We start from the raw sequence: 16,118 nt of genomic DNA on the forward strand, positions 1-16,118 counted from the left end.
GGGAATGGCAACCCACTCCAGTATTCTTGCCTGGACCATGGGGTCGAAAAGAGTTGGACATGACTGAACGACTAGCACACATCAAGACTTCAGTCCAGTGATTCTCAAGCTTGGACAGTCATCAGGATCACCCGGAGGGATTCTTAGGATGTGGACCACTGAGTCCTCCCCCATGCCCAGCGACAGTCCTGAGTCAGTGAGTAGGACTAGAGAATTTTCACATCCAACAGGTCTGCAGGGGGTGAAGCTAGGCTAATGCTGCTCCAGTCAGAACACACTTTGAGAACTGCTGCTGGAGTCCCATGTTGTGGAACTCGCACCCTTAAATTTCATCCTGAGGTTAAGTGTGGAGCCGTCCTGATCTCCATAGAGATATCAGCTTCAGGATAATGAGCATACTGACGGAAAGCTAGGGGCACCAATGAAAGTGACCCACAAATGAAAACAGGAAGGCAGCCGTGAGAACGCTGCCCTGCTCCGCTAGAACTCACAGAGACTTAAAACTCAGCCCAGGCTCTCAAGATGTTATCGTCCCCAAAAGGGAAAGGAAAAAGCTTTATCAGACTGAATGTCTATACAAATAAGCAGAGCTGACCTCCTTCTTCCTTTCAACAAGTAGCTGACAGCTCAGGACACCAGACAGAGGAAGGGAGAGTGGGGCCAGGCTGTGGGTCCTGAGAGCAAAGCCTGTGATTAATCTGGAGGGAGAAGAGGGAATTTGGAGCACAAATGCTGTGAAACAAGAGGAATGTGAAAGAAAGAGGGAGAGAGAGAATGAAAGAAGGAAGGGGACACGGGAGGGGAGGGAAGAGAAGGAGGAAGAGAGAAAGCAAATGAAAAAAGGAATGAAAAGTTAAGCAAAGGGGAAAAAAGGTTGAGAGCAGTCCTGCTCCTGGTGTCACTCTGGAATACTTTATCTTCTGACTTACGGGGCCAGAGACCAGTTACAGCAGGTCTAAGTGTGATTCCATTTCCCACAGTCCCACGGGGCGGCCCCTGTGAACAAAGATGCGTTTCTTTCTCTGACGAGCTCAGGTGAGCCATCGACAACAGCCACCTGGAGTGGGGGCCTGCTGATGGCCTTAAGAGAAAAGAATTTGATTAAAATTCAAAGGAAAAAAAAAATCAGCCGAGATGATTTAGAAAGCATTATGCATTTATTGAACAAACACTGCTAAAGACATTTCAGCAAACTGTGTGCTTAAAAAGTAATAAATAGCTATTGTGCTTACTTCATAAACTTGTCAGACTGTCTTCATTTTATTTTCCTGAACAAACTGAATTTCTGTACTGCTCATCCCCAGCCAGTTAATAAATACATCACCCTAAAAAGTGCTGTGGTATTAAATTTACAGCAGATAAAATATGGATGAAGGTGCTATGCTTCAGGTACGTCAAGTGTGATTTAATATCTCACACTCCTCTCAGGAGGAGTAAAAGATTACTAGGGCTGCTTCACCCGCCAGGGAGCGACCTTTGCTCCCAGGTAACAGCCACTCAGCAAATAGAGCCAAATGAAGACAGAGAATAGCATATAGATTTGCCATAAGAAAAAATTGATCTAAATCCACGTATCAAATCTGCTGATCAGAGCTCTGGAGTAAGCTGGAGAAGTGCCTAACTATCTTCATGTGTAATTGAAGAAACGTTGGGTAGAAGGGACGCCCTGAAAATGTGTGGGGTGATTTGTGATTCTTTTGAAAATTTTTACTTTATTACTATTATTATCGGGCTTCCCTGGTGACTCAGAGATCAAGACTCCTCCTGCCAAAGCAGGAGACTCAGGTTCGATCCCTGGATCAGGAAGATCCTCTGGAGAAGGAAATGCCAACCCACTCCAGTATTCTTGCCTGGAGAATCCCATGGACAAAGGAGCCTAATAGCCACAGTCCATGGGGTCAAAGAAAGAGTCAGACATGACTTAGCAACTAAACCACTACGACCACTGCTATCATTATTACTGTTTGCCTGTTGGATCATTGGAATAAAATGTCCTTAGAAGAAAATACTCCTTGACTTCAGGTCTCAGCGAAGAGTGTTTTCTTCTCTCTGTAGGAACTCTAAGCTCTCACTGAGCATTTCAGAGATCAGGAGAGTCTTATAAAAGAAGGCGCTGCTCCCCAGGCAAGTTTCTCAACAAGCTGATTTAATTTATATCTTTTTTTAAAGTTCTGTTTAAATGACAAAAAAAAAAAAATCTCCAAGGAGAACATTTGTTAGCACAGAAAATAAATTCTTATGATTAACATTTTGCCATCTAAAAGGGCTGGTGACTAAGAGAGTCCTCTTCACTTCAAAGGTAGGAGAGAAATGAGTTTTAAAACAAGGGTAAGAAAGAAGCAAATTGCTGCTGAGCTATTTTTATTTCAAATATATAAAAGTAGAGTTGGTAACTGCCATGTATAAATCTTCAAAGTGCAGATTGCCAAGGGTCTTCCTCTAAAGACTGCTGTGAAAAAATAAACTCGGGCAATTAAAGCGGCTTTTTCCTTTCGCCAGGGAGGTAAGGGAAGTGGCCCCGTGTCCCAGGGGCTCCTGGCTTCCTCTCTGTTCCCAGGGAGCAGTGTGTCTTTGCTCATTTAAAAAAAAAAAAAAAATCTCTCCAGCTCTGGGCCTTTGCAAATAAAAGCTTTTGTTGCTTCCCCCGAAGTGATGGCTCCACGGTTTGAGTTTTTTTTTGTTTGTTTATTTGTTTTTCACTGGGCATATTTGTGCTCAACTGGTAATTGGTTTGAAGGAGCCAGAGGGGGCTGGGGACAAGGTTGTTTATTTCAGATTTCTTCAATGGTAAACAGTGAGGCCTTGGCTCTACCGAATAGGTTTGCACAAAAGCGCTGATTTTTGAAATAGATGGAAGTGGGGGAAATATTTCAAAACACGTGAGAGAAAGGATTGAGCGGGTGGTTGGAGAAGCGTGTGTGTGTCTGTGTGTGTGTGTCTGTGTGCCCATGTACATTTACCATAAACAGGAGAGTTCAAAATGAAAACTCTCTTTAAAGTCAGTTATTGAAAATTATTTTTAAAAATGAAGCACATTCAAAAATATCCATTTAGCTCTCAGCAAGTGAAAATGAGTTTAAAATTTCTTGTTTGGAAACATTATCATGAAATCTAAACATTTGAAAATATGAGTATGTTTTAATTTATTGAGCTGTAACAATAAAGGAAGAAAACTAAAAATCAGACAAATGGAGACCCCCTGGTTTTCTGAGTTTCTTTTCAGTTATAGACATTTCTGTGACAGAATTTTGTTAAAAGCCATTTTTGATACCGGAAAGGGCAATAGAGTTTTTTTATGAAGTCAATTAGTGAGACAGGCCTCCCCACTTCCCACACCAGCCTCATCTCTCAGACAGTCAAATAGGGGTCCTTGCCACATCTTTCTGTTGTTGCTCAGTCGCTAAGCTGTGTCCGACTCTTTGCAGACCCCATGGACTGCAGCACACCATGCTTCCCTGTCCTTCACTATCTCCTAGAGTTTACTCAAACTCATGTACATAGAGTCAGTGATGCCATCCAACCATCTCATCCTCTGTCACCCTATTCTCCTTCTGCCCTCAATCTTTCCCAGAATCAGGGTCTTTTCCAGTGAGCCAGCTCTTCGCATCAGGTGGCCAAAGTATTGGAGTTTCAGCTTCAGCATCGGTCCTTCCAATGAATATTCAGGGTTTTTTCCCTTTGGGAGTGACTAGTTTGATCTCCTTGCTGTCCAAGAGACTCCAAACAAACCCTTTTCCCATTATGCCTGTGCTGTGGATTGGCCAAGGCAGACTAACATCATGACTCACAGATGTATCTACCCTGGCATCAGCGACTCCAGAAGGAGTGAGCCTGTTCCCTTCGTTTGGTTCTGTGGGGAGGGCGGTGAGGTGGGTGGGCTAGGGAGGAGGGAGACACAGCAACAGGGAAGAGAGAAGAAGGGACACTAACTCTGTTTGCTTGGGGTTATTTAATTTTTCAAATATATGTGTGTGTTTTGTGAACTCGGGGAGGAGAGCTAGAAGCAACTGGCAAGGAGGTAGAGGTTGTGCAGGGACAAGAAGGGATTTACGGGCACAGTTTCAAACCCCATGAAAGCTTCCTTATAGGCACCTCTTTCCCAAAACAACCAGACAGGGAAGGGTTAGTGTTTAGCTAACACTTGAAGGGAAAATAATGCCCCCAATTTAAGTACCATCATATTTCCCAAAGGCTAATTCCATCTCACCATGCCACTCGTGTGTTTATTCTTTATTTCCCTTCTGTCCCCAGTTTATAGATCATTTTGTCAAATTATCTTTCAATATGGAATCTGTTTTTTTAAAAACAACTGGGAAATGTCTCCCACTTCGTTGAGGGAACCCTGCCTGAGGAGGTAGTAAGGAAGGATCTTCAATCAAGACCCCTTTGGGGGTGATGGTGGGGTTGGGGGTTTAGCTGCTCAGTCATGACCGACTCTTGCGATCCCACGGACTGTGGGATCTTCTGTCCATGGGATTGTCCAGGCAAGAACACTGGAGTGGGTTGCCATTTCCTCCTCCCAAGACCCCTTTGTTTCCACCTAATATCTGTTGAAAAAGTCTACATAAGAGCAATGTCACTAGGGGTTTTAAACAGGGTTTGCAAAACTGGAGAAATAAACTTGACTCACTGGAGAGGATCCCGAGGTAATTCACTAGCATTTCAAAACAACTACTAAGTGGCCATTTATTTTGAAAATTTGTAAAAAGCTAACGATACCATTAACTGTCCGGTTTATGAAAGCTGGTAATAGCTGTTTGCTTGCCATACCCCACTACCACACCACCAGGGATGGACACCCCTGCATGCCGCTGTACTTTTGCCTTCAACAGGCCACCAGGTGGACCCTGCAGTTCTCTCATGAAGAGGGGGTGACAGGTGTCACTCAAAATCTTACAGCTCCTGGAGTTTGAGTCACCAGCGTGGATTTCTATTTTCTGCTGTCCCCTCTGATGGACTCTTTCCTAGGATGTGCCCACTTGATGTCCCTGTGTAACAGAGAAGAGATAGTCTTGGCACTCACCTCTCTAACTCAAGCACTTATTAGTACCCCGTGTCCAGCGCCGAAGTTAAGTTGTAATCATTGTTTTAAATTTAGTTTAGTTTTTTAATTCATATTAAAGCCCAGATCACATCCTGGTGCATTTCTTAATAGACTTTATTTTTTTTTTAGAACCGTTTTAGATTCTTCCTGGATTTGTTTTTTAATATTGTCTTTATGTTTGTAATTCTCATTCAATGAACATCACTGAAAATACTGGGAAATTATAAACCATGGATTTTGAGCTGCATGGATTAGCATTTTTTATGCCCTTGAAACAATGCTAAAGAAGGAAATGTCATTCAGAATTGTATTGGTGGTATGACTAAAAATAAATTTACCTGAAATGTTACAAAAAATAAAGACATAGAGGTAAAAGACATTAGTATTTATAAAGAAACTAGTTAACTAGTTTGTTTAAATTGTTTTCCTCAGGAAAAAAATATTATAGATGAAATTGCTGGATGAACAAAAAAAATACGTTCTTAGAGTACTTTTTGTTTATGTACACACACACACACATTTACATCTGGATACTCCTAAAAGCTTGTACCAGTTAATACTCCTCACATTCAATTAGGAGGGCCTGTCTTTTTTCCCAGACATGGAAAATGCTGATTATTCTCTTTCTTTTAAATCTGTGATAAATTGTGCCTTTTTTTTGTAATTCATTGATAGCCACAGTTTGAAATTTTCACATGTATTTTTCTCTGATGGATACTTTATGACTTTCTCATGGATCTATTGGGATGTTCAGCTTTTTTCTTATTGATATAGTAAAGCTCTTTATTATATTAAGCATGTTAACTTTTATTATTTAGTTGTAAGAACATTCTTCAATTTTGTTGTTTGCTTTCTAACTATTTTTTAATGTTTTAGTTTGTTATAATGATATAGAACCTGGGAGTGGGTTGCTTAATCTGTGTTTATTTTAATATAGTAAGGACTTCCTTGGTGGCTCAGTGGTAAAGAACTTGCCTGCCAATGCAGGAGACTCAAGTTCCATCCCTGAACTTCCCAGGGGTCTGGGAAGATCCCCTGGAGAAGGAAATGGCAACGCACTGCAGTCTTCTTGTCTAGATCCCATTGACAGAGGAGCCTGGCAGGCTACAGTCCATGATGTCCCAAAACAGTTGGACATAACTTAGCAACCGAACAACAACACCATATGGTAAACGTGTTGTGTTTCCCTGCACACTTTGCCTTCAGTACTCTGCTAAGGTAGACTTTGCACTCACCCCAAAACTGCATATTTATCTATATTTTCTTTTAACAGTTTATCTGAATAATCTGACTATGGCTGCACCAGGCCCATACTATCTTCAGCTTTATAGTATATTTTAGTATCTGTTAAAGCAAATCTCTCCTCATTTTTATTTTCCAAATTCTCTTTGCATTCTGGAGTGTTAAGTCTTACTAGTGGATTATTTAGAATAATGGTAAATTCCAATCTCTGAGATTTTATTAAAATTTTATTCAATTTACTTTTTTTTTTTACTTTGGAAGAAGTTAGTGTTTTTATTATTACTGAGTCTTCCCATCTCAGAGCCCTGCAATCTTTTCATTTATGCAAGCCTTTTTTATCATGTTGTTCAGTAGTTTTACTCTTTCATGTCAGCCACTTACTTTTCTTTCCAAGCATATTTCTGGATATGAGATTATCATACCATTTTTAATACTTATTATAATTCTAGGAAAAGTTATCACATTTGATTTTTATTTTCTTACCTGCCAAAGCTTCTTCCTAATCCTGATTGCTTGTTGTCCCTGATTGACCCCTTTCAATTTTACCAGTCCACAATCATTGTCGTTGCTACTCAGTCGCTAAGTCATGTCTGACTCTTTGCCATCCCATGGACTGCAGCATGCCAGGCTTCCCTGTCCTTCACTATCTCTCAGAGTTTATCCAAGTTCATTTCCACTGAATTGGTGATGCCGTCCAACCACCTCATCTTCTGCCACCCTCTTGTCCTTTTGCCATCAATTTTTCCCAGCATCAGGGTCCATAATCATGTCATCGACAGATAATTTTCTCTCTCCTTTCTTAGTATTTGCACCCCACATTTTTATTTATTACCTAATTGCATTCATTGACTTTTTGTGAAAAATAAAGAACAATGGTACTGATGGGTAGCCTTGCCTTCTCCTGTGCTTAAAGAAATACTTTCAGTTCTTCTCCACAGAACACGATGCTGTTTTATAGTTTGAGATATTCTATGTGTGTTTTGCTTCAGGTTGTTATAATCAAGCACAGTTCACTGGACCTCATAAGATAATGTTTCTTCTTCTCCTGTGTAGTTGTTATTGTTTAGTTGTTCAATCTCGTTCAACTCTTTGAGACCCCGAGGACTATAGCCCGCCAGGCTCCTCTGTCCGTGGGATTCTCCAGGCGGGAATGCTGGAGTGGGTTGCCATGCCCTCCTCCAGGGGATCTTCCTGACCCACGGATGGAACTCAAGTCTCCTGCCTTGGCAGGTGGGTTCTTTATTACAGAGCCATCAAAGAAGCTCCTTTCTCCTTCTATAGACATGAGTTATACTAACAAATGTGAAGACATTTTTACGTTCCCAGAATAAACCTTAATTGGTCAAGGTGGGTATGTTTTTTAAATACTGCTGAATTCCTTCTATTTATATGTACTGAAGAGTTTTTCATTTATATTCAAACGTGATATGGATATATTGTTTTCTCTTTTTTGTTCAATTTTGGGCAAGATTTGATTAAAAGGTTATGCTACCTTGATAAAAAGAATTAATAAAAACTTGCTTCATTTTTATTCTATTAATACATAACAGTGTATATGAACTGGAAAATAATTGTTCTTTGAAGTTTTAGCAAGACCCCTTTGGGCCTAGAACTAGCTTTTTTCCATTCTTTTCCTCTTGGTTACTGACTTTTTTAATATTTCTAATTCTTACTGAATACTCTTTTATAATTTGAACCCTGAAAAAGATATGTACTTTGTTCAGTATTTAAAATATATTTGTATAAAGTTGCACAAATATTCTCTTACAGTTCTTTAATTGTCTATAGCCCCTGTTATGTACTGTCTATTCCAAAAAGCCAGCTATTGAGTTCATTTTTCACTTTTATTTTTATTCCATTGAGCTTATTTATAATACTAATGTATGTGTAAAATGTTTATCATTTATTTACTATACTTTCACATTTTTACTTATGGAAAAGTATAAAAAACTATGAATTTTTACCTGAGTACAATTATGGCTATGTTTTGTAAGAACTGATGTGATGTAATAATGTTACCACCATTATTTTAAGGTATTATACACTTTGATTTTATTCCTCTGACTGCTTTAAAAAACTAACCAGGATAGTTTCTATAGTTTTATTTTTAATTACAAATTTTTACTATACTCTTATCAGATATAATTAGCAACACTGTTATCTCAAAAATTATTTTTTATGTTGACATATTTTTGGCCTTTCTTTATTTACATTTTATACCTCTCTTGTAAGCTCTTTGTGTGAAAAGATAGAAAAATAAGTATACCAATATTCCTTGCTATTACTGTATTTCTCCATTTCTCCTTCAGTTAATAATTTTTTCACATATTTCAGTGCTATGTGATTTTACAAACAAAGGTTCATAATATTTAACATTTCACATTAGATCATATCCAAATTATCATACTTTGTCTCATAACAAATGCATATTTTGGTATATCTTTAGCCATCTTTAATATAACATTTTCTTTTATCACTTTGTATTAGGTATAACTCATAAGCAACATAGAGTTAACATCTTAACCTTTAATTAAGGCTTTATTTGTATTAAAATGTGAGTTTTCCCCTCATATTAAAGCCATGACAGATAGACTTATCAGCGTATGGCTGTTACATCATATTTTGTGTCTTTGGTTTTTTTAATGCTTTCTTGATATTTTCCTGCTTTCTGCATTTTTAAAATCTGGTCAGTATTTTCTTTAATTTCTTCCTCTTTATAATTTTGGATTCATGTATCTATCTTTAGTCACTGACACTGTAAAATTTTTAAAAACACATGTCTGTTTCAGAGATCATTCTCCACAAAAATAAACTCAGCATCACCGTAGGGCTTCCCACTTCCCCCAGATCCCTTCACAGGTTTTTTTTTCCTCTGAGACATTTATCCAGACTTATTATGCTTCTATTATTACATCTTTTTCTTTCAAGCTTCGTAACATTTGTATTCTTCTGTCCCTGATATCAAAATGTGCTGCTTATTGATTTGTTTAGGTGGTATTATGTTTACCACAGGTTCTTATGCATTATAGCTTCTTAATTCACAAGTTTCAAAATGTATTATGCTTAATGTCTTAGTTGACTTTATTATATTTTAAATACTTTTTTCAGAAATGAAACATTATTGATAAACTTCCTCCTAGGTTCCTTCCACATCTGAGAATGTCTTTCTGTTCTTTTAGCACATAAACACAGTCTGGTTGGTATAGATTTTAGAAATCAGATCACTTTTTCCTCAAACTCTGCAGACAAAGCCCTGTTGGTTTTCTGGCATTTAATATGTGTAGAATATTATGGCTAGACTGAGACTATTCACATTTTTCCAAACCTCTTTTTATCATATTTTACCATTTTTCCCTGCTTGAATGACTGCTATGGCCATAAAATTCAATTGTTTCAGCAAAATGTTTCTAAGTTGTAGTGTTTGTTTGGTATTTCACTTAAGCCTTTTTAAATGAAGATTATTAAAGATTCAGGAGGATGAAATGCAGACCTTCAAAGCCTCTGATGCCTTTTTTCGGTCCTCACAGTTCCATTTTTATCCTTTGACTCCCTTTTAGGGTTTTGTATATCTTTTCATTTGATGGAAAAATGTCAGCTGAGAAAAAACATTTTTACATCCAGTTTCTGATTAAAACTTTGAACAGTGTTTCCCTTCCAATTCTTCTATTCATTCCATTTCATTTCTTGGCCACCCTTTTTATATATAAATTTGTTCTTCATTACCTTGCCTTCATTTGCATCATATTATTTTCGTATGGTTGTTCTTTACCTCTGTATCCTGAGGGATTTTCTCAAATTCATCTTCCATAAAACTGATCAATTTTCTGCAATATCAGTGTTCTTAGCTGCCCCCCATTCTGCTATGGCTATGGCAGAAAATATTTTCTTCATCTCAATGAAATTACTTTTTAATTCAATGTTTTCTTATTCTCTCATCTTTTACTTCCTATTTTACAGGCACAGTTATTTTTAAATTGCTTTTGTTATCCAAATTTTATCTCTATTTCTTGAATGTATTTTTCTTTTTTCCCAAAATATTCTGTCCTACTATCTCTTGTATAGTCTGATGATCTTCCTTTTTAAGGCTGCAGAATTTGTTTAGAGAAAGTCTGATTATTTATCTGTGATATCTTCTTTATGCAACTACTTCTGTCACCAAATGTGTGAGGTTCTTATCAGACATCAAATACTTGTCATGTTTTCACACCAATTCTCTGACACTAATTCATCCATTCAGTTCAGTTCTGACACTAACTACCCAGACCTCATAGGTTAAGGGCTCAACTCCGTAAGACTGACCTAGCTTCGAAAGCCACTCAAAAGTCCCTGCGGCCACCCACCCATACTTTTGATTGACTGGCTCTAAATTTAAGGATTTCCTCTACCCCTCCTCAGGTTCCACAGTTCACTAGAACAACTTATGAAACCTTAGGGAAGCATTTTATTTTACTATTAGTGATTTATTACAAAAGATGCAACTCAGAAACAGTGAAATAGAAGAGATACATGGGTCAAGGTACAGAGTGGGGTGGGGTGGGGGTGCAGAACTTTCATGCCCTCATGTCCATTGAGTCACCATCCAACCATCTCATCCTCTGTAGCCCCCTTCTCCTGCCCTCTGTCTTTTACAGCATCAGTGTCTTTTCTTTTTTTTTTTAATATTTATTATTTTAAATTTAATATTTATTTAATATTTTTTTCCTTTTTTTTTTAAATTTTATTTTATTTTTAAACTTTACAATATTGTATTAGTTTTGCCAAATATCGAAATGAATCCGCCACAGGTATACCTGCGTTCCCCATCCTGAACCCTCCACCCTCCTCCCTCCCCTCCCCTCCCTCTGGGTTGTCCCAGTGCACCAGCCCCAAGCCTCCAGTACCGTGCATTGAACCTGGACTGGCGACTCTCTAATGAGTCGGCTCTTCACATCAGTTGGCCAAAGTATTGGGGCTTCAGCATCAGTCTTTCCAATGAATATTCAGGGTTGATTTCCTTTTAGATTGACTGGTTTGATCTTCTTGCTGTCCAAGGGACTCTCAAGACTCTTCTCCAGCACCACAATTTGAAAGCATTAATCCTTCAGTGTTCAGCCTCTTTCATGGTCCAACTCTCACATCCACACACAACTACTGAAAAAAAAAACACAGCTTTGACCATACAGACCTTACCGGGCAAAACGATGTCTTTGCTTTTTAACACACCATCTAGGTTGGTCATAGCTTTTCTTCCAAGGAGCAAGGGTCTTTTAATTTCATGGCTGCAGTCACTGTCCACAGTGACTTTGGAGCCCAAGAAAATAAGATCTGTTATTGTTTCCACTTTTTCCCCAACTATTTGCCATGAAGTGATGGGACAGGATGAGAAATGAGCATGAATGCTAATAATAATATAGGGTAGTATTACAGAGCAATTATTGTGTACCAGACACTATGTTATGTACTTTAAAACCATTATCTCATTGAAACCTCTCAAACTAAGATGCAGGTATTATTATCCCTATTTTTAAAATGAGGAAATGGAGGTTCAGAAATGCTCAGGGTCATCCCCACAGTAATGTAGCAAATTAGCAGAGAAACCAGGATTCTAACATGTTCACCTTAGCTTGGATCTGTGACATCTCTGTGTTTGAAAGAGAAAGACTTTTCATCGTTTCCACAAAAACAGAAGCCAGGGTGCGAACCACTGAGATACTGCCTGAATCTAGTGAAGTGGGGTGGAATAGAAAGTTGGAAAGCAGACCCTGAGGCAGGGGCTCAAAGGCATGGTGTTTATTGGGAGGTGCAAGAAACGTGAGTTGTGGAATGAGGACAGGAGACACAGAGGGCAAGGCAGCCAACAAAAGTTTTAAATAACCAAACAACCGCCATTCTGGCAAATGAAGCTTAATCCAATAGGAAAGAGCTACCCAGGTGGCTCAGTGGTAAAGAATCTGCCTGCCAATGCAGGGTATGCAAGAGACACAGGTTCCATTTCCAGGTTGGGAAGAGCCCCTGGAGGAGGAAATGGCAATCCATTCCAGTATTCTTGCCTCAAAGCTCCATGGGCAGAAGTGCCTGGTGGGCTACATGGATCTCAAATAATCAGACATGACTCACCATGCACACTTGCATGCATGCACATGCACACACACACATACACCCCAGCAGGAAAATTATGGAAAATGAAGTACCTAGAGTTATTTCAACAGAGGACTGAAGAAGATGGGATATGTATAGACCCATTCCAACCTGGTAGTTGAGGACTGTTTCTGTGAATTTTAGTTCCTGGACCTCTGGGCAGGAAACTACCATGAGGTGGAAAAAGCACCCAGAGATGCAGATACTGCAGGCAGAACTTAGTTACAGCACCACAGAGTCATGCAGCACCTTAGACGGATATGAGTGTATTCCCAAAGGGGCTGCTGTGGAAAGAACCCACCAGATGTACTGACTCTAGTAACAAAGTTAGGAAAGGCCCTGGTGGAGAAGCCACGCTTTTCCAGTGCAGGGGGTGCAGCTTCAAGCCCTGGTCAACCAAAATTAAAAAAAAAAAAAATCTCTATGGAGACTTCCCTGACAGTTCAGTGGTTAAGACGCCACATTTGCAATGCTTGAGGTGAGGTTCAATCTGTGGGAGCTAAGATCCCATATGCCACTTGGCACGGACAAAAAATAAATTAAAAATAAATGAATAAATAAGGAAAAGCCTTCAAAAATCTGTTGACATGAAATCTCCCTCTATGAAAGTCATAGGTTCTCAAACTTGATTGTACCTGGAAAGGTCTTTAAAAAATGCTAATGGAACTTCAATTCTGGAAAAATCTATTTGTGCTTGTTCAGTAGTGTCCAGCTGTTTGTGACCTCATGGACTGTGGTCCACCAGGCTTCTCTACCCAAGGGATTTCCCAGGAGAGAATACTGGAGTTGGTTATGATTTGCTGCTCCAAGGATCTTCCTGACCCAGGGATCGAACTGACCCAGGGATCGAACCCACATCTCCTGTGTCTCCAGCATTGCCGGTAATCTTTACCTCTAAACCATAAGAGAGGCCCAAGTTACATATGTATAATGTGTAATAAAATCAGCAAAATTTGTTGTTTTTCAGTTGCTAAATCATGCCCAACTCTTTGCAACCCCGTGGACTGCAGCACAGCAGGCTTCCTTTGTAGGATGAAGCTAAAGCAATTCTTAGCATCTGAAAACAAGTCAGCTCATGGGAAATATAAAAGACAAGAGATGAAATTCTTCACTGAAAGTCCTGATTTCCTACTTTCACTGTCCACTGCCCTTTCTACCTTTCTTTAAACCCAACTTGTCTAGTCAGCTTCCTAGAAGTCTGGTCTGAGTCCCACTAAAGGGAATCTCACCATTTGGGATAGAAAGTCCAAGAAGGGACTCATTTTTCTCATTAGCATTGCTAAGTATTCAAGCGCTCACCCATTTCCACTAAGTTCAGTGGAACAAGATCTGAAAGAACTCGAGTGGAGCCAGATAGTCTCTAAGTGTATTTTAAAATCCTAAAATTAGTTGGCCTTGCATTTACCTAATTTAACAAATGAGCTCAACTGATTCTCAAAAACTGAGAAGTGTCTTGAGTGTCTGAGTATACTACCCAAAGCAATCTACAGATTCAAGGCAATCCCTATCAAGCTACCAATGGTATTTTTCACAGAACTAGAACAAATAATTTCATAATTTGTATGGAAATACAAAAAACCTCAAATAGCCAAAGAAATCTTGAGAAAGAAGAATTAAACTGGAGGAATCAACCTGCCTGACTTCAGACTATACTACAAAGCTACAGTCATCAAGACAGTATGGTACTGGCATAAAAACAGAAATATAGATCAATGGAACAAAATAGAAAGCCCAGAGATAAACCCATGCACCTATGGAAATCTTATCTTTGACAAAGGAGACAAGAATATACAATGGATTAAAAAAAACTCTTTAACAAGTGGTGCTGGGAAAACTGGTCAACCACTTGTAAAAGAATGAAACTAGAACACTTTTTAACACCATACACAAAAATAAACTCAAAATAGATTAAAGATCTAAATGTAAGACCAAAAACTGTAAAACTCCTAGAGGAAAACATAGGCAAAACACTCTCTGATGTAAATCACAGCAGGATCCTCTATGACCCACCTCCCAGAGTAATGGAAATAAAAGCAAAAATAAACAAATGGGACCTAATTAAACTTAAAAGCTTTTGCACAATGAAGGAAACTATAAGCAAGGTGAAAAAACAGCCTTCAGAATGGGAGAAAATAATAGTAAATGAAGCAACTGACAAAGAATTAATCTCAAAAATATACAAGCAGCTCATGCAGCTCAATTCCAGAAAAATAAACAACCCAATCAAAAAATGAGCCAAAGAACTAAACAGACATTTCTCCAAAGAAGACATACAGATGGCTAACAAACACATGAAAAGATGCTCAACATCACTCATTATTAGAGACATACAAATCAAAACCACAATGAGGTACAATCTCACGCCAGTCAGAATGGCTGCCATCAAAAAGTCTACAAACGATAAATGCTGAAGAGGGTGTGGAGAAAAGGGAACACTCTTACACTGTTGGTGGGAATGCAAACTAGTACAGCCACTATGGAGAACAGTGTGGAGATTCCTTAAAAAACTGGAAATAGAACTGCCTTATGACTCAGCAATCCCACTGCTGGGCATACACACCGAGGAAACCAGAATTGAAAGAGACACGTGTACCCCAGTGTTCATCCCAGCACTGTTTACAATAACTAGGAAATGGAAGCAACCTAGATGTCCATCAGCAGACGAATGCGTAAGAAAGTTGTGGTACATATACACAGTGGAATATTACTCAGCCATTAAAAAGAATACATTTGAATCAGTTCTAATGAGGTGGATGAAACTGGAGCCTGTTATACAGAGTGAAGTGAGTCAGAAAGAAAAACACCAATACAGTATATATATATATACATATATACAGTATATATATGAAATTTAGAAAGATGGTAATGATGACCCTATATGCAAGACAGCAGAAGATGTACAGATGTAAAGAACAGACTTTTGGACTCTGTGGGAGATGGCGAGGGTGGGAAGATTTGAGAGAATAGCACTGAAACATGTATATTACCACATGTGAAATAGATCACCAGTCCAGGTTCGATGCATGAGACAGGGTGTTCAGGGCCAGTACACTGGGACGACCCTAAGGGATGGGATGGGGAGGGAGTAGGGAGGGGTGTTCAGGATGGGGAACACATGTACACCCATGGCTGATTCATGTCAACGTATGGCAGAAACCAGAGAAGGAACTGGCAACGCGAGCCAGTATTCTTGCCTGGAGAATCCCAGGGACAGAGGAGCTTGGCGGGCTACAGTCAATAGGGTCGCAAAGAGTCGGACATGATTGAGCACGCACACATGGTAAAAAACCACTATAATATTTAAAGTAATTAGCCATCAATCAAAAAAAATAAATTAATTTAAAAAAAAAAGAAAGACCCTGATGCTGGGAAATATTGAAGACAGGAGAATGGGACAACAGAGTATGAGACAGTTATATAGCATCACTGACTCAATGGACATGAGTCTAAGCAAACTAAAGGAGATAGCGAAGGACAAGGAAGCCTGGCGTCCTGCAGTCCATGGGGCTGCCAAGAGTCAGCACAGTTCAGTTCAGTTCAGTCGCTCAGTCGTGTCTGACTCTGCGACCCCATGTATTGCAGCACGCCAGGCCTCCCTGTCCATCACCAACTCCCGGAGTTCACTCAGACTCACGTCCATCGAGTCAGTGATGCCATCCAGCCATCTCATCCTCTGTCGTCCCCTTCTCCTCCTGCCCCTAATCCCTCCCAGCAT

The 16,118-nt window shown here is 39.3% G+C and overlaps 1 long non-coding RNA gene across 3 annotated transcripts in view; it reads right to left on the bottom strand.

Moving 5' to 3' along the window:
* Positions 1-16,118, bottom strand: part of LOC133256765 (uncharacterized) — an 81,168-nt gene that overhangs the window by 35,348 nt on the left and 29,702 nt on the right. The window contains exon 3 of one of the 3 annotated variants that reach the window (XR_009739292.1): positions 11,200-11,413. The exons of 1 other annotated variant lie outside the window; for it this stretch is intronic. This is a non-coding gene — a long non-coding RNA (uncharacterized LOC133256765). Of the gene's footprint in view, positions 1-11,199; positions 11,417-16,118 lie in introns of those variants that run through there. One more of the 3 variants, XR_009739291.1, reaches the window with a different exon arrangement.

This window comes from Bos javanicus, chromosome 11 (assembly GCF_032452875.1).
Source record: "Bos javanicus breed banteng chromosome 11, ARS-OSU_banteng_1.0, whole genome shotgun sequence".
In the NCBI taxonomy this organism is placed as follows: domain Eukaryota; kingdom Metazoa; phylum Chordata; class Mammalia; order Artiodactyla; family Bovidae; genus Bos; species Bos javanicus.